The sequence below is a fragment of the Hylobates moloch genome, unplaced genomic scaffold (assembly GCF_009828535.3).
Source record: "Hylobates moloch isolate HMO894 unplaced genomic scaffold, HMol_V3 SCAFFOLD_1, whole genome shotgun sequence".
Classification (NCBI taxonomy): domain Eukaryota; kingdom Metazoa; phylum Chordata; class Mammalia; order Primates; family Hylobatidae; genus Hylobates; species Hylobates moloch.
The window spans coordinates 10824904-10843694 of NW_026652276.1; the positions used below are offsets into that span (position 1 = coordinate 10824904).

General features: G+C 52.1%; 1 protein-coding gene across 4 annotated transcripts in view; it reads left to right on the forward strand.

Moving 5' to 3' along the window:
- The window catches only part of GPR55 (G protein-coupled receptor 55), a 53499-nt gene that overhangs the window by 21359 nt on the left and 13349 nt on the right, over nucleotides 1-18791 (forward strand). The window contains exon 1 of one of the 4 annotated variants that reach the window (XM_032753932.2): nucleotides 13170-14102. The exons of 2 other annotated variants lie outside the window; for them this stretch is intronic. The gene's annotated coding sequence lies outside the window, so the exon portion shown is untranslated. Of the gene's footprint in view, nucleotides 1-13169; nucleotides 14103-18791 lie in introns of those variants that run through there. One more of the 4 variants, XM_032753930.2, reaches the window with a different exon arrangement.

The following is an 18791-nucleotide window of genomic DNA, read 5'->3' on the forward strand; positions in this document are numbered from 1 at the left end:
CACTGCAGCTGACTTTCTTCTTGAAGTACTACTTGGGGACAATGTTTAATGAGCTCTTTAAAAGGCCAGGCCCTCCTGGAGTTGTTTACCGAGACCCAGAAGAGATGCAGCTAGACTCGAGGCTCTCATGAACAAATAATGAGATTTAGAGGCTTTTTGTCTCCTGCCCTAAATGACATCCTTCATAACAGGCAAGGTCCCGAGATGCCACGGAGCCCACATGGCTGCCCCAGTGCCTCTGCCAGTGGCTGGACAAGAGGCCCCGGCTCCTTGAGCCTCCTCCAGCCCTGCCCTGCCTGCTGCTCCAGCCTCCAGGACAGCCTCGGATTTTCCGGAGCTGGTGAAGTTAAGCCAAATGAGCGCCTGGGATCTTTATTTACTCTCTGATCCCAGCATCCCCAGCCCCAGTCAAACTGCCCCAGTCTTTCCTTCAAGTGAAGAGACATCAGGAAATACCAATATTTTTCTAAGCAATATAAAATATTTGTTAAAACCATCTCACAGAAAAATATGGTAAAAGACCAGGTTCTGTAGGAATGGCTCAATCATTTTTTTTTTTTTTTTTTTTTGGTCATCTGGTTACAGAAAGAGAACTTTGATTGTATTTCTTACATAGTTTAGAAGGTATCACATCGTCTTTTAAAGAAAATTGATTCCATATAAAGCCCACCCTGATGGCCTCAGTTCCTCAAATGGCAGTTAAGGGGGCCCTTGCCTGGCCGGCTTCTTTTTATGTGATGTTTTACACAAACCCCCAATTATTAGTATGAGAATGAGTCTAACCTTTTTTTTCTTTTTTTTTTTTTGAGACAGGGTCTTGCTCTGTCTCCCAGGCTGGAGTACAGTGGTGCGATCATGGCTCACTGCAGCCTCAATCTCCTGTGCTTAAGTGATCCGCCCAAGTAGCTGGGACCACAGGTGCACACCATCATGGCCAGCTAATTTTTTTTTTTTTGGTAGAGATGAGGGTCTCAATATATTGCCTAGGTTGGTCTCAAACTCCTGAGCTCAAGTAATCCTCCTGCCTCCGCCTCCCAAAGTGTGAGGATTACAAGCACGAGCCACTGTGCCCCAAATTTTAGATTTAAATATCTTGTTCTACTGAGTAAATTTTTTCTATTCTGTTTGGTGGTTGTGGCAGCATCTGTGTTTTGTAGTTTACAGAAATTAGCATAAACATTCTTCTAGATGAGGTCTCTACTGCTTGTCTTTTTGAATGAGCTAGGGCAAGACTTTTTTCAGTGGTTTACATGTTTACCCCAAATCCACAAAACAAATAATCACAATTTATCACATAATAACATTTTTTTGGTGACTGTTGGAAATAAATGCTCAGTGCCACAAAGAAGAATCAGCACTCCAGCAAAAAGCTCTCTCAGCAAGGCAATTTACTTCTGCAGAAGGGTGCAACTTGCGCCAGTCACAATCACAAGAGCACACCGAGTGGGGTAGGGCAGGGGTTTTTATCCCTAACGCAATTACTTCTTACTGCTATGTCTTTTCGCCACTGGCTGGGGTTGGACCACACAATCTAAGCTAACCCGATTGGCTAAGGTTTAAAATTGAATAGGGTCAATTAGGTGGGAAGGTAGAGGCTGCCCGTTACTGGGCGGGAAGGCATGTCTGGAGTTGTCTGGGTGCGGCAAAGGCGGGGAGGGTTGTTTACAGAACAGGTAGCTAGGAGGCAAGGAAGTACAAGGAAGTTGGTCCTAAGAAACAAAGAACAGGGACCTAAAGCTTTTTGAAAAGGAATTTATCGTCTCTGACAGTGACAATGCCTCACTCTCTTGCCCAGACTAGAGTGCACTGGCACAATCTCGACTCACTGGAGCCTCTAACTCCTGGACTCAAGTGATCCTTCCATCTCAGCCTCCCAAGTAGCTAGGACCACAAGTGTGCACCACCACACCTGGCTAATTAAAAAAAATTTTGTAGAGACAGGGTCCTACTATGTTGTTGCCCAGGTAGGTCTCAAACTCCTGGCCTCAAGCAATCCTCCCACATCAGCCTCCCAAAACTTTGGGATTACAGGTGTGAGCCACTGTGCCTGGCCTAGAATACATTTTCACTTAGTGTTTCCAGTCATACAGCCCAACTGAAAATCAGAATCATTTTATTCAAGGAAGCCTATTGTGTTTTAAAGTTTATTAATAAACTTAAGTGACTAGGGAGGTAAGAGGAAGACTAGAGAAACAGTATTTGACATAGGAAATCTGGCTCAGGTTAGATCAAGAGTCCTGACTTCTATTCCTTGGTATAAAAGCATAAAAAGAAGAATCATAAATATAAATTACTTTCCCCTTAGCCTCCAACCAAACAACTTAGTCAGCTTTTGACAACTTGAGTAATAACTCAAGAGAAATTCTAATAATTCATTTTTGTGTTAAGACAACTGTCACCAGACTTATCTCTGGGGATCATCCTGGCCTCAAGGGTTTTTATAGACAACTACCTTTCATGAGCCTAAATCCACATATTGGATGCTCTCCTTGGTCTCCTTTGAGCCACTCTTGCAGGCAGAACCTCTATGGACATTGCTGCTGTCCAACAGGATGCTTGTATCAGTCCATTCTCATGCTGCTAATAAACACATACCCAAGACCAGGTAATTTATAAAGAAAACAGGTTTAATTGACTCACAGTTCAGCATGGCTGGGGAGGCCTCAGGAAACTTATAGTCAGGTGGAAGGGGAAGCAAACATGTCCTTCTTCACATGGCGTCATAAGAGAAGTGCCAAGCAAAGTGGGGAAAGCCCCTTATAAAACCATCAGATCTCATGAGAACTCACTCAACATCATGAGAACAGGATGAGGGTAACCGCCCCCATGATTCAATTACCTCCTACCAGGTTCCTCCCATGACATGTGAGGATTACGAGAACTACAATTCAAGATGAGATTTGGGTGGGGACACAGCCAAACCATATCAGTGTTCTTGGTTTCCTCTGCCAAGATTCAGTGCTGGCCACTGGCTTACCTTCAAGGCTCCTTCACATACTGGCCAGCCTTTGTCTGGAATCTTCCTTTGGCTTTTGCAATTCTCTTACCTCGGACTAACTCCGTTCCATCTTTGTGCATTCCAGTCTCTCTGCCAACCTCTTTAATATTCTCTTCCCCAGAGTTATTTTCTCACACTGCATGTTATTTCCTACAAACTCACAAGCTTCCTCCAGCATCCTGATACTGATGACTCCCCAGTATATACAAGCTGGGCATCCAAAGTCCAAAAATCCAAAATCTAAAATATTCCAAATCTAAAACTTTTTGTGCGCCAACATGCACTCAAGGAAAATGCTCATTGGAGCACTTCAGATTTTGGTTTTAGGATGCTCAGCCAGTAAGTATAAGGCAAATATTCCCAACTCTAAAAAATCCAAAATCCAAAACACTTCTTTTTCCAAGTGTTTCTGACAAAGGATACTGAACCTGTATCTCCATTCGCCTGTGTTGGTATTCCATACCCTCTGGTCCAAAATGGAACCCCTCTCCTCCCAGCCCAATCCCAGAGCCCAGGGCTGCATCTACTTTTGAATTTTGCCCCATGATCCATCTAGGGCGTGCACATGTGAATCTCTGGGTGTGTGTGTGTGTGTTGACATCTGGATGGGTGCGCACAGTTCTGGCTGTGAGCCTGTGAAAGCCTGAGGGAAGACAACACACAGCACAATTGTGCGAGACCCTAGGACTCAACCAATTGGGCAAAACCCCTTTTACAGCCAAAGCTAGTCACTCACTCAAGGCCCCCAGGAGCTTCAGAAGGAAAGACTTCCTGATGGAGAAAATAATAAACAGGTCCATGGAGCCCGTCAGCCTTCGCTCCCTGGGCCCCTCATCCAGACAGGAGGCTGCCCTGGGGCTGGGAGTGGCTGCCGGGCTGAGACCACACACTCTAGTTCCTGAGACGCGCCTGCCTCTGTGTAACCTGAGGCCCCTTTTCTGATGTGTTCCAGGCAGCCTGAACTAACATACAGCCCCTTTGTCTGATCGCAGCGCCAGGAGCCTTTTCTTGGAAATGTGGTCGTGATGGTGCTGAGGCTGGGGGTCCTGCCAGCCATCTCTGAGGGAGAGGAAAAGTGCCCCCCACCCCAGGCGTTTCCTCTGAGACCCGTGTGTCTCTGGCATGAAGGGGCCTGTGTGTCACTTGTCCAGGTGGTAGGAAGGAGGTAACCCATGTGTGTCCTGGCAGCCAGAGAGGCTCTGGGCACCCCGGGCACAGTCAGCAGAATGCAGGGGTCCTGGGGGGGCGTGGGGGAAGCCCAACCCAACAGGACAAAGCCTTTCCTTGGTGGGTGGAGTCAGGGCGGGAACCCCCGACTGAAGAGAAGGCTCAATCCCCAAAGCTCCCTTGCCCACCTGCAGTGACGGCTCTTCACTCTTAGGGACTATCCAGGTTTAACACCGAAGGTCCAGGGTCCCGCCAGGAGTCCCGTCTGTCCTGGGCAAACCAGAACAGATGGTTGTCCTCACCCCACCCCAGATAGCAAACAGGGCCACCCCGAGGCGCCCGGATGCTAACCTTCCCCAGGGGAGGCTGACTCCTGCCCAGAGGTTACCACAGGCCCCAGCATGGAGTGGGCCCCGAAGAGGGAGGCGGCCGGGCTCTAAGCATTTTGCTAAGCACCTGGGCTGGGTCAGGCCGGCTGTCCCTGGTTCTTCTGACCTGTGTCCTCCTTCCCCTGGGACCAAGAGCTCAGGGTTGGGGCTTTCAGTGGATACTCGTGCTGTTCACAGAGGCGGTCATCTCACATTTGGTCCCTGGAACTAACCCCCATCCTGGAGGGGCAGAAACAGCAGCTGTGCTGGGGTCAGAGAGAGGCCGGGGAACAGAAACCTGGAATCGGTACCCGGTGCTCATTCCACAGTTTTGGTGAGAGAGGTGCAGAGAGGTGCTGGCCCTGATGCAGACCTAGGTTTTGTGATTCCAGAGCCAGGGCTGGGTTAGAAATCACCATATTCTGTCAGCCTTTTGTGTTGTAGGGGCAGGTGGAGAAACAGCCAGTGGAGGGAGGGGTCTCTCTAAATAAGCGGCCCATATGCCGAGGCCAGTGCCCCTGGGGGACAGTCTGGTCTGTTAGCACTGGAAAGGAGGGTTGAAAAGGTGGGCAAGGAAAGCACCCTGACCCCAGTTGACAATAGAGGCAAGGAGAGGGAGGCAGGAAGTGACCACAGCCTAACCCAGCACCTCTGGGGTGGACACCGGAAGCTTTGGGGTGACTGCAGATGTGGCCTCAGAAACAGAAGTCAAGAACTTCAGAGGCTGAGCTCTTGGGGAAGACCTGGTAATGCCTCTCCTACCAGACACAGCCCCTGCATCCTGCGTTCGCCACCCCCCACAGCAGAGCTTCATCCCGCTGCTGTCACTGCCCCCACCCAGGCAGCCTTTGCCCTGCCAAGGAAGCCCCAGCACTGCCTCCTGGAGACACTGACTTCCAGGAGTGGGGAATGCTGCCAGTGCCGGGGCCACTGCACCTGGATAAGAGGCAAGCCCTGTAAGGAGAGAGGCCCTGAGTCCCCTGAGTCCAGCCACCACCTCTATGGCCGTTCTGAAAGCCTGAGGGGACTGAGGGTGGACACAAAAGGAGGTTGCTCTAGTTTCTTTGGCCTGTGGACCAACCTGAGGAGGGACAGCCACCCACTGCCACAGGCCAGTCCCCAGGTAGCTGAGAGCTCCCTTGGAGATGGGGGCTTCCTTGAGGGCCTGCCAGGCTGCCCAGCAGCTGCACACCATGGGCTGCCCCCTGTGTTCAGTAGGTTCCTGACTTCCCCTGGCAGGGACACTAGGGCCCCAGGGGACAGTTTGCAGCAAGGGCCAAGGGAGGGCAGGTGGAGGAGGCGGTGGACGGATGGGAGGGAGACGGGGCAGTGGAGCCGTCTGCCCCGGTGGCTGGAGGCCAGAGAAAGGCCAGAAGGGAAGTCAAGAGCACAGGAAAGTGAAGAGCAGAGAGGGAGGCCAGGCAGAAAGGGCGGAGGGAAGGGGGGAGCTGGGCGGGGCAGGGGACTTCAGGGGCCTGCAAGGCAGCAGGCCTTCCAGGTTCCAAAAAGTCAGTGGGTAGCCAGTGAGAGATGGGAGCTTGGCTAGGCCCACAGGAGGAGACAGGGCACAGGACCAGAAGGCAGGGATGGAGGGTAGCAGGGAAGGGGCAGGGAAAGGAGTGGGCTGGGGGCAGCCGGGTGAAAGCAGACCCATTTTCCCTTCCTTGTTGCCAATGATCGGAGTGAGACACGATCCTGGGGCACTGAAGTCAGAGTTCAGTCCTGCTTCTGTTCCCTTAGGATTTGTCCTTGTGACCTCACATATAATTAGAGAGAGCGAGAGCGTGCAAGAGAGAGAGAGAGCGAGCAGCAGTCCTGCCGGTAGCACAGCTGCAGAGATGTGGAGACTGAGGCCCTGATGGAGGCAGTCTCAGGCAGAGCTTGGGCTAGAACAGGGTGTGCTTTGTCACAGGAGGCGAGGAGGTGGTGCGAGAGTGGGAGAGAGGCCTGGTTTAGGATGATGGCCAGACACGAAGCAAGAGATTGGGGCTCATGCAGACACAGCTGGGCAGCTGGAAGAGGCAGGACCTGGCCAGTTTCGAGACCCACATGGAGACTGTCCTTGTAATGAACATGTCCTTCGGTTCGGAGCTTTATGTACCTTTATCGTATAAACATTCACACTCATGCTGTCTTCATTTAGAAAAGGTGTAGATCCAACTATTTTAATGAACACTGAAGACTTCCCTTCCATAGTAGCTTCCCCTTCATGTAACGTTACGTGCATTATGTAACAGAATGTAATGTACCTTTAGAGAAATCTCCATAATTTTAAAATGATATAATACATAAATTAAGACTTCTGGTCACCTTAGATGATAGAAACAGTATCCATCCAGCTGGTAGTAATTTTCTGCCTTCAGCACCAATTATGTAGGGAATGAGTTTTTAATCTTGTGAATTCCTTTAACATGTTTCCTGCCCTCTGGACGCCTCCCACAAACAGCTGTGACCACCTGCTGGGCAGGCGCCCAGAGGAGGTCAGCGGGCTGGTGGCGTGGAAGTGTTTCTCTAAGCAGCAGAGACACCTTTGTCACTTGGTTGGGTGCAGACTGCGCCTGGTTTGTAGGACAAGGGGCTGGAGCTTCACGCCTCAGAACCAAGATTTTTTTCTGTGAAGTTGGAGGCCAGGCTGTCTGGGGATGGTGAGGAGCTGGAGGAGGGGCCTTGAGGTGTGGAGTGGCCTCGACGGGACTGGGCTGGGTTGGGGCTGCCCTAACACCAGGGAAGGGGTGAGGGGTGCCAGTGCCCTGAGACTGCCATTTGGATGGTTCCCTTTGGCTCTTGGAGCATTGTCCATGGGCTCAAGGGGCTGGGGTGGAGTGGGCAAGCAGGGGAGTGGACTGGGCCGGGGGTGCCCTGGGCAGTGGAGTGGGGCACCACTCAGGGTGTGGAAGGAAGGGGAGCAGAGGGGCCCCGCATGCTCTCATGGGGAAGGGGCTAATGGGCAGGGTTGAGAGCAGCAGGAGGTCGCACCGTGAGGGCAGACTGTGAAGTGGGGCCCTCGTGGATGCAGCAGCTGGGGCCTGTGGCGGCAGCAGGTGCACTGTGTTCCTGCTCAGCGTCTTAACAAGTGGGCTTATCAGGCGAGTTGCCAAACCTCTCAATGCCTCCATTTCCACCCTGTAAAGTGGGGGTGCCCGTGGGTCCTGCCTCATGGGGTTGGTGAGGGTTCAGCAAGGTGGGACAGGTAGAAATCGGCCTCTCTAGGTACAATCTCCTAGGCCCAACCCCAGCTCTGCATCAAGCTCGTGGTGCACATTTGGACACAGGGCTCCAGCCCTCTGTGCTTCAATTTCTTCCTCTGTCAACAAGGCTGTTGATCATTTGCACCTCCCAGGGTGTTTGGAAAATGAACAGACTTAATTTGTAAAGGGTACCGCCCTCGGTGTGGTCCTCAGGACAGGCGGGGTCAGTGTTGGAGGGAGCTGTCACCACTGGCAATGACGTCTCCTTGAAGGGTCGGGAGGACTTGGGGTGGAGATGAAGACCGAGCCAGGTACTGGAGTGCGGTGTGCCCTGGAAGATGTTTGATGGCATTAAAGAGCAGAGGTGGTAGCTCTGCATGTGGGGTAAGGCTCTCAGGACAAAGCGTTTTGCAGGAGAATAGGGTGTGAGTGCTGGCACAGTTCCCGGGGGAGTGGCGGGTAGGTAGGGCAGGTGGGGACCTCCCCATAGCCTTCACCTGTCAGCCCCTCAGTATTGGAGAAGAATTTTTACCTTCCATCCCAATATACACTTTTTAAAAATCAGAATTAAATAAAAGACTTTCAGGAAGAAAATGAATGTCCTAGTTACTCAAACTATGGAAGGGTGAAGATATGTTCATTATTTAAGTGCTACAAGATAATTCATGGAGACAAAGGACACAATTAACAATTTCCATGCCTCAAAACAAAGATAAAAATGGGCCAGGCGCAGTGGCTCACGCCTGTAATCCCAACAGTTTGGGAGGCTGAGGTGGGTGGATTGCTTGAGCTCAGGACTTGGAGACCAGCCTGGGAAACATGGCAAAACCTCCCAGTGCCTTTGTATTTTGTACCAAAAGTACAGAAATTAGCCAGGCGTGGTGGCACGTGTCTGTAGTCCCAGGAAGTTGAGAGGCTGAGGTGGGAGGATCACTTTAGCCCAGGAAACGAAGGTTGCAGTGAGCTGAGATCATGCCACTGCACCCCAGCCTAATGAGACTCTGTCTAAAAAAAAAAAAAAAAAAGAAAAAGAAAGAAAAGAAAAACAAAACAAAAAACCCAAAGATAAAAATGTCTGTGTGTAGGGGAGGTGGGAAGGGATGAAGTAGGGAGAAAAGACTCAACACGTAAGAAGAATAGGAATTCAATAGCTAAAGTGTAAAACAGAATATTAGGCTCCTGATGGGCATGTGGGCAAAGGAAATAGTACACTTTATGCAACAGGAAACATAAAAGAAAATAAATATTTCAAAAGGGTCCACCATCTGCTCACACTCCTATCCCTGTGTCCCCGAGAAATAAACAAGTGTAGCTCGGTAGCTGTGACTGGTGGACTGGACAGGGGGCTGCTGGGAGGCCAGAGCGGGTACTCAGAGGTGAGCAGAATCCCCTCATTCCTTGACTCCTGGCCCCAGGGCCCAGGTGGGAGGCGGCGGGGGGGTCCTGGCTGCCCTGCGGGAGTGGAGGGAATGCTGGGAAGCTGTTGCCAGGGTTTAGCCCAGGACTCTGCTCCCTCGAGCGCCAAACCTCAGGAGGGCCTCGGGAGGACCTGGATGAGACAGAGCCAGAGGTGTTCACTTGGAAGCATTTGTTTAATGTTCACAAGACATTCAGTGGCTCCATGTGCCAGGGGAGCCATAGGGCAGGGTGGGCTTCCAGAATTCTCTCCTCCCTTGCATTTGGCAGCAGGGGAAACTTGCAACGTGCAGAGACCATAGGTCTCTGTAACCTTCGTAGTAAAGGGCCTCCTCTGGATGCCGTGGGCTTTCGGTGATAAGACAACCATTGCATTTGAAGATTACCTTTGTCCTACTTCTGCACATTCTGGGAGCTCCAAGCCCCATCAGGGCCATCAACAGCCATGGGCAGGATGACTGCAGGGAGAAGCTTGGTGGCTCTAAAAGAATTGTCTGGATCATGACAAGAACAGAAGGCACAGATAGCTGAGCATCTGCAACCTTCTCCTGTAACCTCGATGTTACATTTCCAGTGAGTGACAGAGGAGCATGTGGGGTGACATGGGAGGGGAAGGCTGCATTCTGGACAGTTGCTGCCCCCTTGCGTGTTTTACTCCCTCCTGCCTTGACATTAAGCGTCACTGACCTCAGCCACCATGGGCCCACTTTCAAGGAGGCCAGATATCTTCAATTGCTAAAGGGGATTATCAGGACCCCGAGTTGGGGGACTTGGGGGCACTCACCTTCTTGTCTTTGTGAACACCTAGGGGGCAGGGTGTCAGTCCTCAGGGACTTGGCAAAGGCTCCAGGAACGGGCTTCCTGTGGTATGGCACCCAGCTGACTGTGCAGGGGAGTCATCTGGGCTCAATGTTTAAGTGGGGCTTGGTGGCTGGATGCAGTGGTTCACACCTGTAATCCCAGCACTTTGGGAGGCCGAGGTGGGGCATGGCTTGAGTCCAGGAGTCCGAGACTAGCCTGGGCAACATGGCGAAACCCCATCTCTATTTTTACAAAAAATAAAATAAATAAGTAGGGCTTGGGAACAGAAGTGTTCCCGGCAGAATGGGAGGGGAGAGGCCAGATGCGGAGCCATAGGATGGGGCCTGGGGCAAGTCCCTGCCTAGCCCAGCTCTTGGAGCTCAACTCTTTGAGTCTGTCTCAGGCCGCACCTGGAGGATTGGAGCAGAGGGTGGGGGCAGGTGCTGCTCATCTTCCTCTCTTTGCCTCTTCTTCCTGAGTTCCCCTGCCTTCCTCTCTCTGTTGGGGCTTCCTCTGATTTTTAGGACCCCTTTTCCTTGGATCCTGAGGGTCCCATTATCAATGTTACTGCTTTTTTTTTCTTTTCCTTCAAATAGACCCAGTAGGGGAGACAAAGGCAGGCACAAATCAACGAGGAATGGGGGCCTCAGTCACTGCTTGAGTACCAGGCACTTCCTGGGTGCGCTTACCCCTAAAACAACGTTTTCTGAGACAGGTACTGTCGTCTGTCTTCACCACCACTGCCTGGTCCCTAGGAGATGATCCACAAATATTTTTCGATTGAGTGGATGTGTAACTCCAATTTGTGGCTGGGGAAATGGGCTCAGAGAGGTTAGGCAACCAGCCCAAGCTGACAGAGCTGCTTTGTGGGGAGTGGCGGCCGGAGACCTGCTGAGGCTATCTTCAGAGTCCGGCTGCCTCAGATGTCCTGGACTCTTCTTTCAGACACCCTGACGCCCCCACTCCTGCCCTCATTCCTTCTTGTTGCTGCTGGTGCCCTCATCCCAACCCAACCCCTGCTGCCCCAGTGGGTCTGTCACATGCTGCTCCTGTGCCAAGCATGTGTTCCCTGGGACCCTGGGGCGGCCCGTGCCCCTGGTTCCTGCCTGGCCAGCTTCCAGCCTCGGCGCCTGCCATTCCCCCCTTACCCTGGTGCAGAGGGTGCCCGGGCCCTCACCAACACTGTGCCCCTCCTGCCCATGCCTGCACCTGGGCTGCCCTCCTCCAGCATCCTCCTCCCTCCCCGTGTCTCTTAGGGTTCAGCTCTTGTCGCTGCCCCTGTTCCCTGACCAGCTCTCTGGGGCAGGTTCGGGAGCACTTCTTGCACAACTCTGGGCCAACTGGTCACCCTGCAAAGCCCTTGGTGGGCAGGTTTCCCCCCTGGAGGGAAGGGATGCCCACGAGGGCAGGGCCGGGCCTCTGGCTGCTGAAGGAGCGAATTTCACCAGCTGCCTAGCCCAGCTCAGGGGAGGATGTGGTGAGCGCCCAGCTATCCTGGACCCACTCTTTGGTAAACACAGTCAGATTCACTTGTTCCTTGCCCTAGAAGAAGCTGGTTCCTGAAGTGCCGAAGCTGTCCCACTGGCGAAGTCGAAGGTGTGTGCCCCCAAACCCCCACCTCAGGGCTCCCAGTCTGGAAGACAGGCAGGGACCTGCCCAGGCTCCCAAAACCTCCGAGTTATTCTGGATGGTGAGAGGGTGGGCAGGAGCAGGGGGAGAAGTTTCAGGAGGCTTAAGGGAAATTTTCTGAGAAAGGTCTTCCTATTTATGACTCCCCAGGGCTGTGGCAAGGGGAGGCGAAAAGCCGGATGGACAGGCCTGAGACGTAGGGTGGGGCCTTGGGAGAGTCCCTGCCTTGCCTCGCTCTTAGGAGCTCAAACCTTTCAGTCTCTCTGGACACATGTATCTTGGCAAGGGATCCCCCATATACCTTGGATATCCCCCAAGGTATCCAAGGGATACCCACAGGAGAGGGAGGTGGACAATGCCTTCTACCGCAGAGCAGCTCGTGTGGTGCTCTAGCTTTTGTGTCAAAAGAGGGAGAAAATAAGAGTTCATGTGTACACGGGCAGGCACAGAAACTCTGGAAGAAACTTAACAGTGGTGCCCTGGCGGGTAGGTGACAGCTGGATTTAGGAGTGGGACAGATATTTTCCTATATGTGTTTACATATGTATTTGAATCATGTGCATGTTTTCAAAAATTTAAAAATTTAACAATTTTACTATTGCAACAGCAATAAAGTAGAAATATTCATTTCTTAAAAGAAGGTAGCCAGGGCCGGGAGTGGTAGCTCACATCTGCAATCCTAACACTTTGGGAGGCCGAGGTGGGTGGATCACAAGGTCAGGAGTTCCAGACCAGCCTGACCAACATGGTGAAACCCCCGTCTTTACGAAAAATGCAAAAAAAAATTAGTCGGGTGTGGTGGCACAAGCCTGTGATCCCAGCTACTCAGGAGGCTGAGGCAAGAGAATCACTTGCAGTGAGCCAAGATCGCACCACTGCACTCCAGCGCCTGGGCAACAGAGTGAGACTCTGTCTCAAAAAAAAAAAAAAAAAAAAAAGAAGGTAGCCAGAAAGCCAGAATGGGAAGTAGACAAGGCTCCCTTTGAGGAGGGGCTGAGCAGAGACACTGCTCCCTGCAGGCCACTCAGTGTGAATGCCTTCCTGGGGCCTCACATTGCAGGCTCTGGGTATGGAGGTGGGTGCCAGACACCGGTGTGTCTCCTCCCTGCTGCTGTCCCGACAGGCTCCGGGCCTCCTCCCGCACCCAGGGTGCGGGCCTGGCTGCCCCACCTTGCCCAGTAGCCAGTCTTTGGCTTAGATTGGGCTGGTGGCCCAGTAGGGGGGCCTCGCTTGGGGCGGGACTGCCCAGTGCCGTCGTGGCACGCAGGCCAACTTGGGGCTCCACGGCCTGCAGCAGGGAGTGGACTTGGCACTACCCATCGCACAAACCCAGGTGACAGCTTAAAAGTTGTCATGGTTCCGTCAACCTCTTCACCAGACAGTGGGAAGACCCGGCTCCAGAGGGCCAGGTGGTTCCCCTACAGTGACTTGCAAGCTGTTATTTACAGAGGGGACCCATGTGTTGGATGAATCACCCAAAAAACCCAGGAGTAGTTTCTATTCCTGTAGACACCTGAAAGTCCCAGCACGCATGGCTTTTAAAAATTGCTTGTGCTTTGGTCCTCCGACAGGGCCTCCCAGCACCTCCAGGGCACAGGAGCTGCATCTGCCGGGGTAGGTTTCAGCCCAGACTTTCTGATGGGCTGGAATCTATGAGGGCTCCCAGCTAAGAGCCACCCAGGCCCACGGGTGAGTCTCAGCCCTCCCAGCCCTGAAGGTGGGAGATGCCAGGGAAGTCTCTCCTTGCAGGGCCCTAGGAAGCCACAGGCCCAAGGCTTCCCCAAATCTCTGTGCAGGCCTGGAACAGAGAAGCCAAGGCTGGGGAACCTGTGGGGCCCCGCTGACCATTCTTGCAGACACACATGCAGTGGCTGAGGTCTCCTCCAAGGCTGGGCACGCAAGTCCTAACCTGCAAGTCCTAAATAGCACCACCTTCCTTTCCTTTCTGTGGGCAGCAGTTTCAAATCCTAAACCCCCGAAGTGCTGGAAGCCATGACAGCCTTTGTCAGGTGCTGAGAATGGCTGCTCCTGTGTGGTGACCCTGTTAGGGCGTCTGGGGTGCGTAGGAGGCTTCGTCTTCCAGAGGCTTCCCAGGCCTTGACACATGCAGTGTGATTTTTGGCTTTTTGGTTTTTTGTTTTGTTTTTTGGAGCTGCGGGAGGAGGGCGTGCACAACTTCCAAGAGGGCAGGAGAGTGTAGACCCTCCTCCTGGAAACTGCTCCCCACGTCTACACTCTAGTTCCACACAGCCTCTCTGTAGACCCCAGAGCAAGAGCTCCTAGGCCAGACAGGGTGACAGTGGAGCGGCTCAAAGAGCATCTGGTCCCACCCCTTTATTTCACTCACAAGGAAGTCAAGACCCAGAGAGGGGAAGTGACTCTCCCCAGAGCAGGCTGGCAGCCAGGCCTGGAGGAGAAATGACATCTCTCAGCCCTCTCAGCTGCACCGGACCACCAACAGGTAACAGCCTCTGGGCCATTTAGAGAATCTGAGGCATGGAGCCTCTAACCTGACCTTGCTCTTGTGGATTGCAGGTAACTCTCCCAAGATCAGTGGGGCTTGTGTGGGCCTGGGCTTTGTGCACACCTGTCCCGACTCAGCGAGCAGTGCCAGGTGTCAGGGCAGCGGCAGCCTCCAGGCAGCCTCCGTGACAGCAGCAGTAGCAGGCAGACCTGGTTTGTCCCCGATTACGAGTGACATTTTTCTACGAACCCTCAACTTCCTCCTGATCTGAGTCAGGGTTGCAGCATCATGTCGGGTGGGGAAAGCTCCCCATAGGCAGCCTGGGAGCCTTCCCGGGGCATGTAGCTCACGTGCCACCACCCTCCACCAAGCCCACCGCCCATTCCCCGGAAACTTGTTGGGAAACCACCAAGCGCCCGAGATGACACACTCTCAAGGATCATCCTGCAGCCCTGAGCAAGTGCTTATTGGGGACCAGAAGGAGCCTGGGAGTCCAGGCTCACCCACTCACCAGCGGAGTAATTTCTCTAGCCTCCGTTTACCTCTCTGGGGCGTGAGGCAATACACGGTTTCTTCCTCATGGGGTGCTCAAGGGCAGTAAATGATGGGGAGGAGTGCCCTGGTTGCTATCGTATATTATAGCTGCATTATTCTCGAACCCTAGCCAAGCGTCTCTTGGAGAGGCTGGGTGGGAAGACACAGCAGCCCTTAGAACCCTGAACATTCTAGATTCTTCCCTGAGAGTGAGAACACAAAGTCAGGACATGTCTGGCTGGCCTGACCTCACCTGGGCTTTGTGCTGCCCGAGGCAGTGGGGATGAGAGGACAGGGCAGGGCAAAGTGCCGCCCACAGCTCTGTGGAAGGCAAGGTTTACCCTTGGTTCTCAGTGGCTGTCCCAGCTCTAAAGGGAGCACCAGTCACTGTGGAGCTGCAGCAGACCTGGCCATTTGTTCCGTCATTTCTTCACCCCCTCTTTCATGCAGTAAGACCTTCCCAAGGACAAACTGTACGTGAGGCTCAGTGATAAAGGTGAAGGGGACATGGTCCTGGTCCTGGGGTTGCTGGAGGACAGCAGGGACACACTCCCCCTGGGATACACAGAGGACTTTTCATGGCACCCACTCAGGACTGCACTGGGAAAACCACATCGTATGATGTGGGTGAATCTGGGAAGTGGGCATTTCAAGGCAGAGGTGGGATTTTTAGCAGTGGAGGAGAGAGTCCAAGGGGAAAGAGGAGCATGAGCATGCAGAGAAGTGAGGAGGGGGCTTGGCAGCTCCTGGATCCCAGATTCTTGCTTGTGATGCTGATGGGGGCCAGGGTGAGGGAGGAGGAGAGACTCAGAACATGAGTTCCAGCTGGTCCCTCACAGCCTTTTCGACCTTGGGTAGAATCTTTAGCATCTCTAAGCCTTACTGTCCTTATCTGTAAAATGGGCATAATTAGGGCAATCTCCTAGGAGTGTCCTGAGTTCCCATCGCAGAGCAATGAGCACACAGCTGGCCACCTCGCACCTCCCCAAGCCGGCCCCTCTACTCTCCCAGCCCCGCTCCAACCCCTCCGCCCAAGCTCCAGCAACATTCAGGCATCGGGGAGACTGTGGTCATGTGCTCTGTCCCCTCTGTGTCCTGTTCCTTCTTTTATCGTGGCCTCCAGAAGCCCAGCTCAGGCTCAGGCGGATGACTTTATTCACGCTATGGTGTTAGTGGTGGATACACTGTGTATTCTAACTGCAGCATTTTGGGGGGAGCATTCCAAGGCTCCTCAAATCCATCCCTGTGGCTGTGCCAATGCTGCTTTTTTAGGCTCTGGCCCTGCCATCTCTGAGGTGGCTCACGCTGCAATGCTCTACGCAGATGACAGCCTGGCAGCTACAGGAAGGGCCACCTTCTCAGCTGCACACCTCCTTAGGGTTGTGATCTTCTTGTTGCTTGTGTTCTCTGGAAAGTCCAGGCCACCGAGGGAAGAAAGGTAGGTCTGGTGTGGAGCCACATAGCTGGGTTTCGGGGTCTCAGCTGTGCAGGCAAAGCCTCAGGGCTGCTGCAGGTGGGACGCTGGATCCTTGAAGGTGTGGGCAGATGAGGCTACCATGGACCACTGGCGGCTGCGGGAATCCCAGCTGCAGAATGTGTAGAGTCAGCAGTTAAGAGCCAGCACAGGCCAGGTGCTCGGGCTCACGCCTGTAATCCCAGCGGTTTGGGAGGCAGAGGCAAGAGGACTGCTGGATCCCAGAAGTTTGAGACCAGTCTGGGCAACACGGTGAGACCTTGTCTCTACAAAAAATAAAAAATTAGGCCGGGCGCGGTGGCTCACGCCTGTAATCCCAGCACTTTGGGAGGCAGGTGGATCACCTGAGGTCGGGAGTTCGAGACCAGCCTAACCAACATAGAGAAATGCCGTCTTTATTAAAAATACAAAATTAGCCGGGCGTGGTGGCACATGCCTGTAATCCCATCTACTCAGGAGCCTGAGGCAGGAGAATCGCTTGAACCTGGGAGGCGGAGGTTGCGGTGAGCTGAGATCACACCATTGCACGCCAGCCTGGGCAACAAGAGCGAAACTCCATCTCAAAAATAAATAAATAAATAAATAAATAAATAAAAATTTTAAAATCAAAAAATAAAAAATTAGTTGGGCGTGGTGATGCATGCCTGTAGTCCCAGCTACTCGGAGGGCTGAGGTGGGAGGACTGCTTGAGCCTGGGAAGTTGAGGTTGCAGTGAACCTAGATTGTGCTACTGCACTCCAGCCTGGGTGACAAAGCAAGATGCTAACTCAAACAAACAAACAAATCAGCACATTGAGGCCAGGGCTCCGGGCTCGGGGCTGAGCAGGGCCTTGAGGATGGAAGAAATGAGATGGAACCCCCCAAGCAGAGGGAGCCAGGAGGAGAAGCAAGGCTTCTGCGCTCCACCCCAGTCTCTTTCCACACGTCACATATTTTCTCTCCTTTTCACCAAACATTGGAAAACAGCCTTGTATTGAAAGAAGATTCTACTTCAGGGTTAAAAATCAACAAACAAGAACACGCTTCAGTAAGACACGGCTGTGTGTATGAATTCCCTCTACAGCACTCTGGATGAGAACATAGCCCCGCCTTTGCTTGCATACCTCTGCTGACAGAGAGCCCTCCACATGGCGAGGCTGCTTTGCTTTGTCTACTCTCAGACACTCTGGCTGCGAGATGGGTTTGCTTTCCGCAGCACCTGGAACCCATTCCGTTTCTGACCCTGTGAAGTCTTTTTTTTTTTTTTTTTTTCTTTGAGACGGAGTCTCGCTCTGTCGCCCAGGCTGGAGTGCAGTGGCGCGATCTCGGCTCACTGCAAGCTCCGCCTCCCGGGTTCACGCCATTCTCCTGCCTCAGCCTCTCCGAGGAGCTGGGACTACAGGCGCCCACCACCACGCCCGGCTAATTTTTTGTATTTTTAGTAGAGACAGGGTTTCACCGTGGTCTCGATCCCCTGACCTCGTGATCCACCCGCCTCGGCCTCCCAAAGTGCTGGGATTACAAGCGTGAGCCACCGCGCCCGGCAGACCCTGTGAAGTCTTATGGTGGAACACGCCACGAGCACCGGAGGACGGATGCCCTTGGGTCTTTCCTTCTAGGGATTAGGAGTGTCTCTAGGCCTTTCTGCGTCTTCTCCCATGCTGTGGTTCCCTAGCCTCTCCGAGTTCAGCCCCTGCAGACAGACAGCCTTGGGTCCCTGGGTGATCAGAGCTGTGCATTGGCCACGGTCACTCCCACTCCACTTCCAGGATCTCTGAGTGTAGCCTTGGCTCACCTCGTTTCTCCCTTTCCTGTTTAAAAGAACACTTAGGAATTCCCACTTTCATTGAAGTGGTGACTGCGTTTGTGTTTTGTGTATAAATATTGTTTCTTTCCAATATTTCAGCAACGTACGTCTGATTTTGTCTCGGACTCACACGTTAAGAGCCTATGAAAGAGAATGCATAGAAATGCCTATTAAATGTTATTAATATCATGGCGCTGCAGCTAAGTGGTCAGGACCAACTAACAGCTATTTTCTTTGTGGTCTGAGAATGAGGAGTGTAAAATCGCCATTGCTGTTGAGGACTGGCCTGTGCTCGGGAATGGGACAAATTTTGTGAAAGACACTTCCATTCTTCTAAAGAGAGCATAGACCCTTGATTTACGATGCACTTCTCCCTGATCTGCTAGTCTACCTTGTTAATTGGGTTGTTCAGAGCTCTCATTTCTGTCTGTTTGATCGTGGATATTCTACAGGAGGGGCACTAAGGGCTCCAGCTACATTGTATTTCCATTTTTTAAAATTTCTTTTGCATTTCCTGCATGGTCCCATTATGTACTTGTTTGCTGCACTAATTGGAACAGAAATTGAGTGTTTTAAGTTTTCATTATTTATTGTAACTTTCACTCTTGTGGAGTCTCCATGTTACTTTCTCAATTCTTTTTACTAAAAAAAAAAATTACTTTGTCCTATTCCCTTCCTTTCTAGCACAAAATGTGCCTGATAAACCAAAGATTATGCTATCATTTTACTCTGTGTCTTTTCATTTTCTTGGTGTTTTTCCTTGACAAAAGATGATCGAATTTTGTTGTTTTTTTTAATTGATGGTTGGTTTTAATAGATTAATATAGGGAGTATTAACAATTGCTTATAATATTTGCATAAACCTCTGTGAGGTTGCCCTTCTGTTTTCTATATTGTGATATTACAGTTTTTTCATTTTCGGTTTCTACTGTGAATCTTCTCTTCCTTTTATCCCATTAAGATAGA